We start from the raw sequence: 17,624 nt of genomic DNA, 5'->3' as shown, positions 1-17,624 counted from the left end.
TCCAGTGTCTTTTAAAATTTAGTATCACTGTACTGATATAAACATTTCCAAATAAAAATAAAAAGTTAAAACAAGATTTTTATGTCATAACATGGTGTACTATTTATGCCAGATCCTGTATAATGAGTTCTGTTCTGATTATGGCCATAAAAGAATGTAAGTCCACCACTGTAGTTTTGATTAGAAGTTCAAGATCTCTAGAAATAAGAATTTTGTGGGAAATACCAAGCTTTCAAATACTGGCAATGGATTCACAGAATTCAATGACTCTTTGAATTTGGCAAGGCCGAACTGATTGCCATCTCTGTGAATTTAACAATGGATTCTGATAACATTTCCTACTATAAGATTTGTAGTTCTTTCAAACTATGACCTCAAAATAAATGTTGTAACTTCTGGTTTTTAACATAATAGTATTATTTGCCCTTGACCAACCTATCTTTGGCCTTCAACCTTCAAAACATTACTGCATTACAGTCCCTGTACCTGGAATAACCTCCACTGTAATTCAGACTGTTGAATGTTCATTAACTGTTTAAGGCCCAACTCATGCCCCAAACTCTTCACAGATAACTTCAGGAAGAACGAACAGAATTCTCCTTTCCCTTAAGTCAGTCAACAATTTATTTTTCATGCTTGTTATATGCTACCATCTATTTGGACTGCAAACTCCTTGAGGATACTGATAACTTACACTGATAAGAACTGTATATCTTATATGATATTCTGCATAAATTTAAGTAAATATTTCTTGAATGAACAAAGCCCAAGAAAGAGGCATGAGCAATTCCTGTTCTTCAGTTGTTAATTGAACCCCAAAAGACAATTATTGGTCCTTTACAGTAAACAAACGTCTTTCAAATGTCTTCTCATTAACCTTCACAAGAACTCTTCAAAATGAAAGAGGAAGCTATGTTAATAACCTGCCACTTAGTTAAAGATCTCTCTGTAGGAAATGCAGGAACCTGTATAGTGAAAAGACCAAATTGAAGGTCACCTAGTTTCTATACTTAGGTGCCATCCTAGGAATTGAAATAAAATTCCTCCGCTAAAAATAACACCAATTAAATGTATGTAAATAAGCACTGCACACTGACTTCTTTTAGTCAATGACGAAGTGTCTGATACCTGGTGTTTCACTATTAACTGTCCATTAACTGTGCGGTGCCCCAGTGGATGCGGAAGCTGTTGACTATTTTTACCATATAATCATAATCATTAAATTAGCCTTTGGCGGACTCTGACACTTCCTATTGTAGGTCTGCCGGTATGTCTGACTGAATCCATGTACCTTTTTTTTTTTTTCAAAACTGAAAATTAAGTGAATATGTGTATCTAAATACAGTATAATGATCGTTTCCCTGTAAAATATTTTCATGAAAACTGACAAATCAGAAAAAAGCACACCTGCCTAGATAACACTGGTTTGATTTTAGGATCAGGAAATACGCCTGTACTCGACAGGAGCTTCTGGCTATAGAGCATTTCAACAGTGAATCCAAGAAGTGATTTTTTTTTCATTCTTTTCAGATTGCATGAGTTGGCAAATCAACAATACTGTATTTCATTTCAGCTTTCACGTAATTTATTCACTGCTGCAAGGAGACAAGACCCTCTAGGGAATGTCCCAAATCTCTGCAATGTTACCTTTTACTATATTTTCCATTTAGCTACAGCTGACAGATGTGACAAAATTGCGAGTAGCCAGGCAACTCCCCCAATGGGGCCTACAGAAGCAATTCCCACAGCTGTACCAAAGAAAAACTGCAAATTATTCCACACTCAGGTTAAATTATTTCGAGTTAATTTGCACTTGAAGTTCTTTCTCCAAAGACACCTTTATTTCTCAATGTATCATATTGCTGTTCTGAGCTGATTCTATTTAGGTTCAAAAACAACACTTCAAATTGGAAATCATCCAACATTGAAAGGAAGTACAAAGATTAAGGAATGTGCTGATTTCAGAAACGGTAATGTGAAGAGGGAACGATGCCAATTATGGAAACTAACTGTTCTAATCATTTTAAATAGGTACGTAAGATTGGAAAATCAGATCAGGTTTTGAGTCAGCTATGTAGCCCAAGTTTATTTTTCATTTTATATAAAAGTGACTTAAAAATAAGCATTTATGCATGAAGGTGCCTTAACATGTCACTCATTGTTTTGTTTTTGCATTTACATTGTCAATAAACCTTAACATTGCTAAGAGTCAGACAAATGATTAAGGGCCAGCATAACTTTTTTTAAAAAAAGTATGTTCCATGGCTATATAGTTTAGATTAACATTAAACCCATGGTGTACTAGTATTGCTCTATTTATATTATACTTTTTATTCCTTCTCTCTGGAAAAAAACTGGAGAAAATCCACTAGAAAACAAAAAGGTACTAATTTAAGCTTTGTATCTTTCAGCTGGATGTCCAACTATTTATTAGCACTAATTTTTAATTTTTATTTGTTTTTTATAAGTCTAATTTTACGACTGAAAATCCTTAGCTCAATACACTAAAAGTATAAGTAAAATATATAAAATACGTGAAATATAAACTCTAAGTACATCTTACATAATGCAGATGCATTCTTAAAGTTTGAGATCATGAGTCACCTTAAAAGTAAACTACGGTGATGAAAATGTGCCCTAAGTAGACAAATGCTGCATGTAGTTTTATAAACCAATTCCCCTTCAGCCTCACCCTTAACTTCAGAACCTTCTAGCTTTGCTATTTGCTGGCACCACTTCCCCAGGATGAAATGTTCAACTTTCCACCTACGTACCTGGGCTGTGAGAGTTACCACTTAACTGACTTCTTGGATCTCATGTAAATAGGGTGCTATGAAAGTGGCTAGAATTTGCACTGATGGAAGTGTCAGGAAAGGCACTAAATGTGCACACACACAGAGATGGTGGCTTTGTCCCCTTACTACTTGTGTTGTCCTAGACAAAGTCTTCTCACTTATTTAGAAGCAGAGGCAGAACAGTATGCGAGAGGAATACTCATAATTATATGGAGGTAGTATTTATTAGTTGAAGATTTTGTAAACAGTATATTTATTTTAACTCTTTGTAATTAATGAATAGCTACTTTTATAAACAAATTACTTTCTGAAAATCACAAGGCATGCAACATGCCAAAGACGTAAACCCTGTTTTACAGGAGGTCTTCTTTCTGATTGTAGGCCAGGTTAAAGAGATACCCCTTGTTAGATCAATTCCTGGCAGCCTTCCAAATATGGTGTAACAGAAGGGAAATTGATTAAATAATGTGCTCTCTTTTTTTTCTACAATAATAGTGCAAAAAACATAGTTAAGGGCACTCATTTCAAATAAAAACCTACCATATGATATTGGAAATGTCGTAACTTTTGGAAGACAGTTGAATTTTATGCAATTCTACTTTTCCTTACTAAAAAATTCACTTAAAGAGTTTAACACAAAAATTATTAACTTAAACTAACTGTAAGTATGTTACCTTCAGTGAAAAAAATTAAGAGCTCTCTGTATAACCACATGTAGACTCTTCACTAAATTATCTTATGACTAAAACTATAGCTGGAATATAGTCATGTTTGTTTTCCTAAAAGTAGATGAAAGATGAAATTTTCTCTCACAAACATTTCTGAAAATCAGAGTAATTTATTTTGATCTTAATGGCAATCTCATGTTGGGACTGTTGTACCCTGGGTCTCACAGCTGTTTGCTCTCACTGCCTTATCTGTCTAACAACGTGTTCTCATATTCATGATTACTTCGCAGCCTAGGGAAAAATAACAGACTTCCTCTACAAGTAATTCCAGCTTTACATTGAGAAAAATCGGCAGTTTTAAAGAACTGATTATATTTAAGTTGATATGCCTAGGTTGTTTGCACTGTTTTCTTTAGAAGAACTGTAATCTTTAATTTGATTATTTTATTTTACAAGAACATGAAAACTATCCTCCCTTTTCCTATACTAATTTTTAAAAATTCTTTTGTAATTCTCATTGCAAAAAATAGATTTGTACACTTTAAAATAGTGATATGTGCTTTAAAATGTAAACATATAATAATATTTCATAGGGTTCCAGTTGCCATGTTTTATGTTATATGTATGCTATTCAAACTTAAAAGACACAATATGTGTCCATTTTTTCTTTTCTTTTTTTAATGAGGGATTTTGCATACCAAAATAAATTAAACCATGCATGGAGCATACAGCAAATATATTATAAGGGCTTTCATACACAATTCATACAGATTTTCAATATGTAGATCTTTCTTTAAACTGTGTACAAATCATTTGAAGGTTCGATGAGTGATTTGTTTTCCTTCTTAGTTCAACAATTCATTTTTTCATCTTTGAGGCTCCTTAAACATTTTTTAATCCTCACTCAAGTATATGTTTATTGATTTTAGAGAGAAAGAAAGAGTGAAACATCAATGTGAGACAGGAACTTCGATCTGTTGCCTCCTGTACTTACCCTGACCAGGCATCGAACCCAAAACCTTTTGGTGTACAGGACAATGCTCCAACCAATTGAACTACCCAGCCAGGGCCATCTTTGAGTTTTCTGCAGTTTTTCTAAGCTATATACATCATCACAATTCACTAGGAAGATATCAAAAAAAAGGAAAGAATTATTTAAATTCCACTAAATCTTTTTCCTAGCTACACTCTACTTAGAAACTGACAAAAACTATTATACAGAAACTGCTGTTATTTTCCTACTGAAGTGCTTGAAAAGCTTTAGTGTGCAAATAAATCATCCAGAACCTTGCCAAAACGCACATTCTGACTTATTAGGTCTAGGGCAGGAACTGACATCCAGCCTTTCTAACAAGCTCCCAGGTGATGCAGATGCTGCTGGTCCTCAGGCCCCATTTTGAGTTGCAAGGCTCTAGGTGCCATGCTAAGCTCCTTCTGCCCACTCCCCGAATACCTCTAAACAGGAAGGCTGTCTGAAACCACAGTCCCTAAGGTTGGCTCATGTGATAATAACCCAGCTACCAATGGATCGGACTTCTGAACCAGCGTCTCTCTCCATCTCTCTCGCCCTTTCTCTCCCTGTACTTCTCGCTACCTCTCCACCTCTCTATCTTCCTTCTCTATTCTGCCTCTCATTCTCAATCTCTGCTTCTGTCTTTCAAGGCCTGGGCACATCTGACATCACTTTCTTCCGTGGAGATTTCTCATGCCAAGCTGTCAGCTGTTCCTTGCTACCTCCAAGCCTTAACTCTGACTGCGAGGTATATTTCCTGGGTCTGAGGTCTATTTTCTAGAGATTTAGTGGTCAAGAGCATGTGCACTCAGTAAACGTATGCCTATATTAGTTTCCAGTTGCTATGTAACCAATCACTACAAACAGAGCAGCTTAAAAGAATACCTATATATTTGTTCGTACTTCTGTAAGCCAGGTGTCCGATATGGTGTGACTGGGTTCTCTGCTCAGGGTATCAGGAGACTGAAATCGAGGTGTCAGCCAGAATGGGTGGTTGACTGTAGAGTCTGGGGAAAATCTACTACTGGTTGTGGACAGAACCAAGTACCTTGTGGCTGCATGACTGTGGTCCCTATTTTGCTGGTTATCTGTAGGGAGTCACTCTCAAGTAGCAACGGCCCCTCAAATCCTTCTTGTGGTCTGAGTCTGATTTCTGCCACCAGTCTGAAAAACACTCTGCCTTGAAGAGTTCATGTGACTTTTGTCAGCTATGCCCACCTGGATAAATTTCCATATTTTAAAATCAATTGAATTTGAACTTGAATTATATCTGCAAAGTGTCTTTACAGCAGTACCTAGATTTGTGTTTGCTTGAGTAACCAGGAGCTGGGAACCTCAGGAAGCCATCTCCAAATTCTGCCTGAGCAAGTTAAATTGTTCTCTGTGTTCCAATGCATCTGTAAATGAGGATGACATGAATACCTATCTCATAAGACTATACGTGATGCATTTACAACACTATCTAGCTCATGTTAAGTACTCAATATCTGTTAGTTACAAGTATGATCGATATATAGTCAGTGACATCTTCTGCTTCTTATTCCTGCCCCTGGTATTAGGCTAGCTCAGTGTAATTCTTCTTAGCTCCCTTGGACAGAAACTTGTAATCATGTACGCTCAGCCCTCTGGAAACTCTCTGAAGAAGATACTCTATTCAACAACTGTTTGAGAGAGCATGCTCAAGGCTACGTATTTCTGCTCAGGGAGAACACGCACAACGCTAAGCTGGGTGCTTTCTCTAGGCAAGATAAGCTCTCTGCAAGGCCCTTGCATTGGTTTCACCCTCCCCAAGGGAACAGGCACGGGTGCTGTTGCTCACAGTCATTCCAATTCACTTCCTGGCAGTACTGAGGTGTCAGAGAGGCTAGAAAACCCTTTCCCAAATTGTCTAATTACAGACCTAAGAGCACAACTACAAACTATGGGAAATGGCTTCCAATTCTCTCTCTCTTTCTCTCTCTCTCTCTCTCTCTCTCTCTCTCTCTCACACACACACACACACACACACACACAACCCTGCACTTATTATTTATTATTTATGCACTGTAGGTTAGAAATCTTGGAGATTTTATTTCAGAATAAACAAAAAATCTTTTTCTACTAAGTGAAATTTGTTTTGCTACACCGAATGAGTGTACAAGGGTCAGAGCAGAACCACTGTGTGTAGATTTTCCAGGCACTGTATTGCATATCTGGTTAATCATAACTGAGAAACTGCTATTCTTCTGAAGTTAATATTTGCTATTTTCTGAAGGCATCTGTATTTTTTTAAAATATTTACAAAATATACTACCATCTACTTGCATAATACCTGGAATAAAGTCGTATATGGAGTTAGCATTTCATAAATTTTTGTTCAGAAAATGTTAAATATACATTGTGGTCTCTGACTGTATTCTGATCTCTTTCCCTTTAATTTCACACATTATATATTCCAAATGCTTTGATCAAATAGACTTTGAGGGACAGTAGGACTTAGTGAAATTCACTGAGCAAATTAACATGCTTCATATGGCGTATCATTTTTGAAAGAGGAGTGAAGCTAGAAGATCAGAGAAGCGTCAGTAAAAGGCATCCCCTCTATGTAGTGCAGAGAAGAAAGAAGAAAGATTTCTCACACTGCAACTGGAATTAGTTGGGATATAATTGGCAACAGACACAGACTTGAGCTGAAAACAAAATAGGTTTCAGAATACATTAGATTATCACTTAATTAACAGTATCTTTGAACCATAAGCCAATCTTTACACTAATTTTATACACAGAACAAGTATTTAATTGGGAGGAACAAAGCATAGAAAACCCTTATAAGGGTCTCTTAATAAAAGTAGAGAAAATACAGTTTTTACCTACAACTTATTAAAACTTTTAATTAAACTTTAAGGCAAAACTGCAAGCAATGAATCATGGTACCGTATTGTTACTAATAACACAAGGTTGCCTGAAATCCATAAGCCTCAGCATTTTAAAATTTGACATGCGGATAAAGTTAGAAATAAAATATTTTCAAGACATAGAAATAGTAGATAATAATATATCTTGGTATATCTAAATTCAGGGTGGGGCAAAAGTAGGCTTACAGTGGCCTGTATGGAAAAATATATAATAATTAATAAATAATAGTACAAGAATAGACTGTATTTCATGTACTCACATCTGTAAACCTACTTTTGCCCCACTCTGTATGTCTTACTATTAATGGAATTATATATTTTTTTCAAATCACACACAAGATACAATTTACGTGACATAACCTAGTGGGGAATAGAGATGTAGGTGGAATATATGTTTTAGAGTAACATCTTCCTCACTGAATTTCTTTGATGGACAAGGAGAAAAGCAGGAGAGAGGACTGAGACCCTCGGGCCCATCGGTGGTGTCTGAATCCTCAGAAAGGTCACTCCAGAGCTGGCTGCACCTCCAGCCTTCATACTTTTCTCACCAGCACCCCTTTGCCAATTTTGCTTCAATTAGTGAGCCTATGCTTCTGTCACTTGCACCTAAAGGAATTCCATTCACCATCCAATCACCATGAAGTCACACCTGCAGCAAAACCAATTTTTATACAAAACCACCAGTTTTTGGATTATGAGTTCTGATTATGATTTCTTTAACCTCCAACTGGATTGTTCAACTTCCTCCACTAAAAATGTTTTCCAACTTCATTAAAATCTTGAGGACATTTACTTCTTTGATTTACCCACATTTTTTCTTATCTATCTTTGACATAGTGTCCTATGACGTCATTTAGTGGTCCTGCCAAAACCCTGATACTTTTCTGTTGTGTGCCTTCTCCATTCCTACACAGGAGTTTCCCAGAACTGCTGGGGGGAAAGAACTGCTCATCAACCAGATTATCATTGTAAATTCATGATCTTTATCCTCACAGAATTTCTGTAAATCACACCATTTTCCCTGGCCAATTCTGAGACACATATTCCATGAAAGAAGGAAAAGCAATTTAAATATTTTTAAATCTAGCTCACATCAAACTTACCCCTTAGTCCCAGAATATAAACTTGCCTCAGACTTCAGAGCCCAGGAGAACACCATATGTTTCAACTTCCCACTACCAAACCCACCAGGCCTGATGCTATTTTCATTTCTGCATAGTGATTACGATCCCGAGTGTTGCAACTGGGGTCCTCCACTTATTAATGGGTGGCATCAGGCCTGTTCGTCATTTTTTATGACTCGGTTGCTTCCTCTGTAAAATTGGAATTTAATTATCTCTATTTTATTGACTTTGTTGCAGGATTAAGTTATCCATGTAAACTGCTTAATACAGGGCCTGGCACATAAGTTTCAATAAATCATAACTATTGCTATATCATTCTTGTTATGTTTCTGTGGGACTATTTGCTCTTCCTTGTCTTCTGTTTCAATACACAGGTTTTTCTCCCATCAGCGGCCAAAGCTTCTATATGTCTTTTGACCCTTGCCCACTTCTTTCCACTTTTGTGAAGTGTTCACTATTAAGCAGTAGTTGTGAAAGAAACTCATAAAAGGGCAGTTTTTGTCATCCTTTGGCAACATTTCTGCCAACCCTACTCTCCAGCCTGGAGTTTGTGACCCTAGGCTAACCTTGGGTCCATGAATCGTATGTGGGTGTATATGTGTTTTTCTCCTCCCACCTACTTCCTGGGGAGAAGGTCCATAGTGTACGATCTATTAATGGTTCATGACCAAGAAAAGGTCAGGCACCTATTCCTCTATAGCTTCTGAAACATTTTGGGATGCACTTTGTCATGTTACGTGATAGTTTGGGAACTATATTATGGGGCACCATGGAGAAAATCAAATAATTTAACATGCTTCATCTAAAATATCTCTCTAAAGTAAAAACATACTCCAAGTAGGTGTTTTACCTAAGCTAAGTTTAATGGTTGCATTATATTTGAAATGCTAATCATTAACTAACATTTCAAAGCTAAGCGACTTAAAAAATATTGCAATTAATTCCCCATGGAGAGACAGGAAAAATAAAGTACTGTTGGTTTCTTGCACGTAATTTGAAAGTTCTTGTCACTGTTAGGCTGACAACCTGAGATACGGTATCATCAAATATCAGAAACTTGACTCCTTAACTCTACAGATATAGTGCACTAAGTAAAATAAAAGGTCTCGTCATGATTATATTTACTTAAAGTAACAGAGATAGTTAAATAACCTAAAAACATGCTTACGCTATTTGGTGAGTAAAAATCATATACAAAGTTCAAAAAGTACCTATTGTAAATTTTAATAATTTAATATAAAAGTGCTTCCAAATTTAGATTTGCTCATCCAGCCAGACCAAGGTACACCTTCTATTTCTGAAAGGTGACCTAGTGATACCCACTTTGATTGGGTGTTTTGATTCCAGGAACCACATTTCCTTGCAGCGGCACATGGGACTTTGATTTCCTCTTTACCTCCCCTTAGTCAGTCTGTTGCAGCTGGGGCTTATACTGTACCCCCTTTCTTTTATTCCTTCCACCAAAAAAAGGGACAGGAGGAGATAATGCCCTCTAGTCGGGCACTGAAGAGACAAGAGGATTATTACCTTTTACACTTTTATTTTTTAGATTTTATGATACAATCTATACTGTATTTTAGGTACTTTTCATCAAACTTGGTTTAATAGGCAAGCAATTCCTTTTTTTTCTAGGGGAAAATGTTTTTAGAGTACCATAACCCATGACAAGTTAATTTCTGCAAATTAGCCCATGCATATAGTAGACTTTACCAAAACAAATAATTATCTTTCATGGTTTAAAGGCTCATCTTCTCTATTCCAGCATTATTGTTACTCAATGCCTCTAAGAATACCTATCACATAGTAAGGCTTCCAGCTTGCCTTTAATATAGACTCTTTGGATAAATGAGTGAGCACCTAATACGTTGCAACATATAAAAGCACAAAATTATCACTATCGTTTTTATTATCAGAGTCTCCATGCTACACAAATGATTCCGGTTATACGTTTTACGACTATACTTTGAAGCCACATTGATCTGGTTCTTACAAAATGTTTCAGAATTACCATAATTTTACACTTTAAAATTGATCTAAGAAGGTTTGTTATTTCACAAAGATAATACCTAAATATAGTATTGTCAGACATCACATTTACATTAAAATGTGCTGCTAAAAAGGCACCACCTTGCAATTTGTATACATACCTCATTTTGATACAGCTGGAAAATGTGTACTGTGCCAGGGCCAACCCCAATGCTATGGTCTGAAATATGAACGCACACTAAATATTTTAAAGACTAAGTGCTACTTTTATTGCAGTGCAAATGACTGTTTCAAAGCAGAGGATGCACATTGAACTTGATAGTGGGGAAGCACACAATAGACTTAAGAGGTTACAAGTCCTCAGAAAGTAAAGAAAAACAGAATTAATTTGCAAAAATATTCTTTTTATTTTGGCAGCTACCCAATCTACTTTTATTCACAAGGCTGGTCTACTCAGACAAGACTTGGGTTTTGCTTGTTTTCAGGATTACATTAACATCCACACCTAAGCCCTTTATAAGAATTTTTGTTACTTGGGTCTAAAAACTGACTAAAATTTTTAAAAATTTGAGAACAAAAATATAAACTTCTTATCAGGAATACGTTTGTATCTTAAAACAAGGTACCTCTATAAACCAGGTGAAATAGTACAAACCAGAGAACATGTGTTCTAATCACTTTCAAAGATTGAGCCCAACTTCACAGAAAATCATTAACATACATTTATCAGAGCTTAAAGAACCAGTGAGTTATCGGTAAACGAGAGATCAGTCATCTCGTTGTCATTACCTGAGCACAACAGATACCAGGCAATCCACTCAGCTCTGACTCAGGGGTTCTCTGCGTTTCCTTTGTACGTGAGAAGGGTTTCTCATTGACAAAATTTCCCTTTTTTATTTTTTAAACCGTGAGACAAAGAGGTAACTAAAGTGCAGTTGAGAGAAAACACTGTCCACAAAAGGTGCAACTGACTTCAATATAAAAGGGAATGAATTTCCAAAATGATTTAACCATTGAACTAAGCAGGTGACACTGAGGTTAGGAAATGATGTAGTCCTTTTTGTCCCTGACGCAGAGTAACCACTTGGAAACAGATGTTTGAATTCTCATCTCTAGCCATGACACTATTAATAGTTCTGATTCCTTCCCTGGTTTTCTTTGAATTCATGCCCAAGTAGCTGTAAATCAGAGTAAAGCCGCAGTGGGAAGGTAATCACAGTGTTTGTCTTTGCAAGAGATTTTCTGCCCTCCTGGTTTGAATGTTGCCTCTTAGTTATGGAGCTGTTAATTTTTTACAGACCTTCTGTTCAACCAGCGCACTCTGCCCTGTACGCCAAGTGTGCTGGCTGCTCACTGAACCAGTATATATAATCCCATTGGGTTCAAGAATCATGGAAAATTCTGGGCATTTATTATTAAGGGGAGCCCCAACTGACTTTTGTTTTGCCATTTGTTAGCTAAAATCAATACATTCTATCATTATAATTTCTGCAAATCCTTGGATGTGAGTGCCTGGCAGGCAAAACCATCAGAGAGAGTAAGATCTTCCCCAGCAGTGGAGAAATCTTATTCTTATTTTTAATTAACATGAAATGCACACTGAAACCAGGGGCTGAAAGACCCAAAGGAATCTGTTCTAAAGCCTTCAGCAGCATGAGGTACATTGGTTTCCATGTCTGCATCCTTCAATGCTTATTTGACATTCCTTTGAAATTCACTTGGCTTGGGCAAAAATAACTCTTAAAAGTGAAAGAAGCTCATACAAATAAAACATTTTATTCAAGGATCTCTTTATGTTTTCTACTTATTTTTTCTAGACTATCAAAAAGTTTGAATATGTGTATTTTGCCATGATTTCTTAAGCCTAAGAAAATGAGCCAATACGTTGGCTAAGAAAATAGCACGCTGCTGAATCAAGTTGAGGAATGCCAATGGGTCACTGCAATATTTCTTGCAATTTCCCCCACTTTATATTCTTTTTAATGCTGTTTCTATAATCTAGAAGATAATTCCAGCTTCTCTGCCTAATCAAGATTTATTAATCTTCAAAATGCCTGGCTCAAAGCCTGGAATTAAAGCTGGTTAAACAGATGTTACATATATATATATATATTACAGAAATGATGTTATAATTTATTTCCCAGTGTGAAACATTTATAATTATTCCTTCAACTTGTGTAGGAATAGTTGGTATAAATCAGTGATACTTTATAATTACAGGTAATAAGACATATTTAGTTTTTTTAAAAAAATTAAGCGGATTTTTCTCATAGGTGTGAGGTTTTCCACAGGTGTGAGGATGTTTCCCTAGGTTTGAAAAAACAAAATAAGCAACAATGAGCAGAAAACACAAATACTTACTGTTTGTTTTGTAATACAATGTATTGGCCCATTGCTGTTTTATAGTCTATTGAGGGTGCAAACAGACAACATCCTTGAACAAAGAACTTCTGATAAAATCAATCAAAGATAAGCAACCCAAAAGAATAAAATACAAATCACCATAAAACCTTAAGACCTTTAAAAGAAATCAATCTTTCGGAAACTAGGTCTTCTCAGCTGTAACAGGGAGACTCTTGAGTAGATTATCTTAAAATTCCACCCTAGCTCTGAATTGTTGTGCCGTAATGTTTTCTCTACTTATTCCAGCCCAGGGATTTATGCCTTCTCTGAATTCAAAAGTTTTGGACACATAGCTGACAGTTCTCTGTCATCTCTTGTATACTCCGACATGCTGCTTCCACAATCATTAACAAATTGTTATTGTGAATCAACTAAACATAGTCCTTAAGGAGTTTAGGTGTACAGAATATTTTTTAATGTGACTTCTAGATGCCTAGTCATTGTATGTGGGCAAATAAAGCACATCCGCAAAGGAAACATAATGGAAATTTTAGCAATATGTGATGGATACCACATGAGTAGTTTAGAAAGCTTTATAAGGAAAATTCAGACAAGGAAAAAGTTGAACCACCTTGATTTATTTTAAACTTACTATACACTGAACTCTCTACTAAGCCCTAGAAAACTAAGAACTGTATAAGATATGACCCCTGCTCTCATGGAAAGCTCTAGTATAACCTGAGCTAGTCTATAAGGAAGACAGGGCTGTAGGGGTTTTGAACCATTTATTCAGGATATTTCAGTCCCTGCTTTGTTGTAGGCTCTGTCCAAGCTACACAGGTACGGTGTAAAGCATACCTTTTTACACCCTGTAGTGTCTTGTACACAGTATGTGACCAATACCTCTTAAGTGATAGATTCTCTTTACCACATGAATTTATATCCCAAACACCCTACTATAGTCAGATCAGCCCGTGATTAAAAAAAAAAAAAGCTGCTGGCAAGATTTACACACTACCTGAGTGCCAGAGCTGCTGTCCTTTCTGACTTATCCGTGTCATGATTTGGCCTTGTAAATGAGTTATGATGAGGTGAATCACTTATAATTCAGATTTGAGTCTATGGCCATAACTCATACCTAGGATGGAAGAAACCAGAAGGAGTCTCTTCTCTACTTCAACTACTGTCTCTTTTGGTCTATATTTTAGTCTGTACCTGACATATTATTAAAAAAGAAACAAGATAAGGCCTCGACGGACACATGGGAAGTAGTTTAACTTAGGGAATATTAAAGACCTATAAGAATCAGTATTTCAAGGTTGCATAAAACGGTCTTGTCTTTTTCTTTTTCTATCAACAGGGAAATAAACATTTAGATTTAGAAGAGAAACCTTAACCAGGAAGCCACAGAGAGCACAGCAAGTTTGTCAAGGAATGAGTAGCTCCTGCTAGTCAGAGCCTGACATAAAAGCTAACGGTACTCTGGCTCCCCACCCGGATCAATGCGAATGCACTTTCCTACTTGGATGCGACGTCATGCAGCCAGGCTTGCTGACTGCTGGCTCTTAAAAAGTCAGATAAAATATACGTGCCATCTAAAATCTCCTTTAATGTCACTGTACTTGAGAGTTGTGGATTTTCAGTCCAATTTAATTTTACAATCTGACTCTAATGAAAACACAAATAATTGAACGAGCACTATTTACAAAATTGAGGGGTCTGCTCTATGCATTAAAGCAGTGGTTTCAAAACTTTACCTAGCCTCAGAAACCCATGGAAGCTTGTTAAAACATATCACTTGGCTCTACCCCAAGAGCTTCTGATTTAGTAGGTTTGGGGTGAGGCCTGAGAATTTGCATTTCTAACAAGTTCCCAGGTGATGCTGATAGGTCATGCAACAAGCCTTGTGAACCAGTGCATCACGGATAAATTAAACATCGTGTGCGTGTGTGTGTGTGTGTGTGTGTGTGAGAGAGAGAGAGAGAGAGAGAGAGAGAGAGAGAGAGAGAGAGAGGAAAACTTTGATAGAGAGTTATTGCTCATGGCTTTGCTAATTTCAAATACATGTACTTCCTGTAACTTATCTTTCTTTCAGACAATCTGGGACAGCTGAGTCCCAGTAACTCTGATTTTGTTCCGTTCACTCATCGAGGCTTAAGTCTCAGAGATGAAATTCAGCTTTGGGTAGTATAAATCTTCAGCTACAAAAACAAGCAGCAAAACTTTACCTGCAAGTCCCAAGGGGGTGGAGGCCAGAATTATTTGAGGGTAAAATCCAAGAGAGATATTCCCTGCTGAATTTCTGCATGCAGAATTAAAAAGCATTTCTTGAATTCTAATGCAGAGACACTCTGTATGTTGACCTACTTCTCAAGAAAGCACAACTGATCAAGTTTGCAAAATGCTCTGAGGAGGAGAAGTGCCTTATTATTTCACCCAAGAAGCCAAAAAGTGTTTGCATTACTAAATGTCTATTTGTTACATGCCCCTATTTACAGAATATCATCTGCTTTAGGTCATCAGAGTATTATGCAGGTTACATCAAAAATAAAAAGAGAGGAAAATATATAGTTGAATATAAGTTTCAAGATCTAATTGCCTGTTATTGCTATTCATATAATAATTGTGATTGTTAGCTTACTTGATAAAATAATGTTCTTGTTAATATGATTTAAGAGAACAAGATGCATGTATTAAATGGTCTTGAGATGCATCTATTAAATAATGTATATTAAATATTTTAATTCAGCAAACAAATTTACAATTTTATTCCTTTGTGGAAAAAGCTTTAGGATCATTTCCAATACTGTCGTCCTTTATCTCTGAGGGCCAGTGAAAACCTCGGTAAGGTGATGGAATGTAAGTCAACCAGATGAGCAAAAGTGCTCTAAGTATTTAGCTAAATTAACAGGCAAGGAACTTTGGGTAACATTGTGCCTCAGTCATTTCAAACCGTGGGTTTTTGCCCTCCATTCCATGTGCTATAAATGAAGGGGCAGAATGTGTCTGTCCTTGAGCCACACAGCCCAGAGTTCAAATCTGTTTCCCTCTGATTAGTTGTATCAATGTCCCCAGGTATACATGACATTCCTGGGGCCCAAGTGAAGATTCGGAAATGCTGTTTAAATCTTAAATCTGGCATTTATTTGCTTATAAAACTACTTAACCTCTCTATTCTTATGTTTCTTTTCCTTTACATATAAAAAAGTTCACATTTGCACTTCCACGATTTAACATCATGTCCTCATCAGGAAAGCTACAAGATGAGGCTGATGTTAGGGTTATGTGGAATAATAAATGTGAAGCTACAACATGTAGTGCAGTGTAGGTGATTACTCCACATGGTAATTTCTGTTACGGGGAAAACAGAGTGCTAGCCAGTTATATCCCGGAGTGATCTGGGAGAAGTCTGTAACCCCAGTGAAAACAGACAGCTCAGTGGTGCTCCAGCTTCCTCCTATGGGCAACCACTCTGGGCAAGAGCACTGTAGTCAAGGCCAATTAATATGTAAGTATCTGAGCTGAGACAAGAACTATAATTCTTATCAGTGGGTCCTGAAATTTTAACATGACTCATATTTTTTAATGGAATGCTGGTAATATATTCTTTTTTTTTTCAAATGGTTGGTTCAGTAGGGACAACTGTAATAGAACAATAAGACAAAACAAAACAAACAGTGCATAGAACAGAATAGAAAAAAATAGAACAGAAAAGTAAAGAAAATGAGTGCATTATATAAAGAATTTTATTTCTTGAAACTTTTAAATTATATATGTATGTGCATACACTGTCACAGTTTTAAAACTATATTTTTTAATGAGGGTCACAGTCAAAAAAGTTTAGAAAGCACTGATGTAATAAATCCTGCTGTACCGAAATCTCCAAATATGTAAGTAAAATAATAGTATAATGATATTTTAAATTAGTTTCTCTGTGCGATGCAATATTCGTTGTGACATACATGTATTTTCTCAAGTAATCCTCACATTCACCCTATGAGATGGGTGTTTTTATTTTCCATTTTGTGCAGATTGAAATTCTGAGACCTTTATCGGAGGCTCTTGTAACAGCATTTTCATTGAATTAATGCATGCTTTCCTAAGTGAATAAATGATTCTGACTCAACCCATGACAACACACTGATAGATTTAAAGACACCCCTCCACTCTATGCCCTCTGTGGGTTTTTTAGCAAATAACCTGAAAATATTTTCTTAATTCAAAAATTCCATAGGAAAAAGCAGTTTGTCCAGAATTTCGTCAAAGTACAGAATATTTGGAACTAATAGATACTATCTGATTAAACTTGCCAGAAAACAGCATGCACAGAGTACTCTATGTCACTATTCTCTCTCTTTGATGCCACTCTTCACACATGGATTTTCTCAGCCAGGCTTAAAGAACTCCAGGCTTGCAAACCACAACAGATTGTTTAGTGTGGCCATCGCAAGAGGTGTATCCAGGGTAGCTGAGAGGATCCAGGAATGACCATATGAGGAAGGGGCCCAGGCGAGCACACTCTTCTCATTTTCCCACATGTTAGGCTGTGCAAGTCTGCCCACGTGGTTTCCATGGTTCTCTCATTCTTTACAGCTAAGGAGAATCAGGTGGAATAACTTGACTTTTCCAGGTCAATAAAAGTTGGGTGAGTAATTTGAAGTATTCATTGTTCCAGAAAAAAAAAAGTGTGTATGAAAGAAGAGGATAATTATACTAAATTTATGCAAATTAAATTCTGTGTGGGAAATCAGATTATTTTCATTTAAAAGCAAAGAGACCCTTGTTACATTGCAATAAAGCTT

At 36.4% G+C, this 17,624-nt stretch overlaps 1 protein-coding gene across 1 annotated transcript in view; it reads right to left on the bottom strand.

Annotated features, from left to right (window-relative positions):
* THSD7A (thrombospondin type 1 domain containing 7A) overlaps nt 1-17,624 on the bottom strand; it is a 351,382-nt gene that overhangs the window by 250,782 nt on the left and 82,976 nt on the right. The window lies entirely within an intron of this gene.

This window comes from Desmodus rotundus, chromosome 6 (assembly GCF_022682495.2).
Source record: "Desmodus rotundus isolate HL8 chromosome 6, HLdesRot8A.1, whole genome shotgun sequence".
Taxonomy (NCBI): Eukaryota; Metazoa; Chordata; class Mammalia; order Chiroptera; family Phyllostomidae; genus Desmodus; species Desmodus rotundus.
The sequence above is the reverse complement of the archived record's forward strand: the minus strand, read 5'-3'. Positions and strand labels throughout refer to the sequence as shown.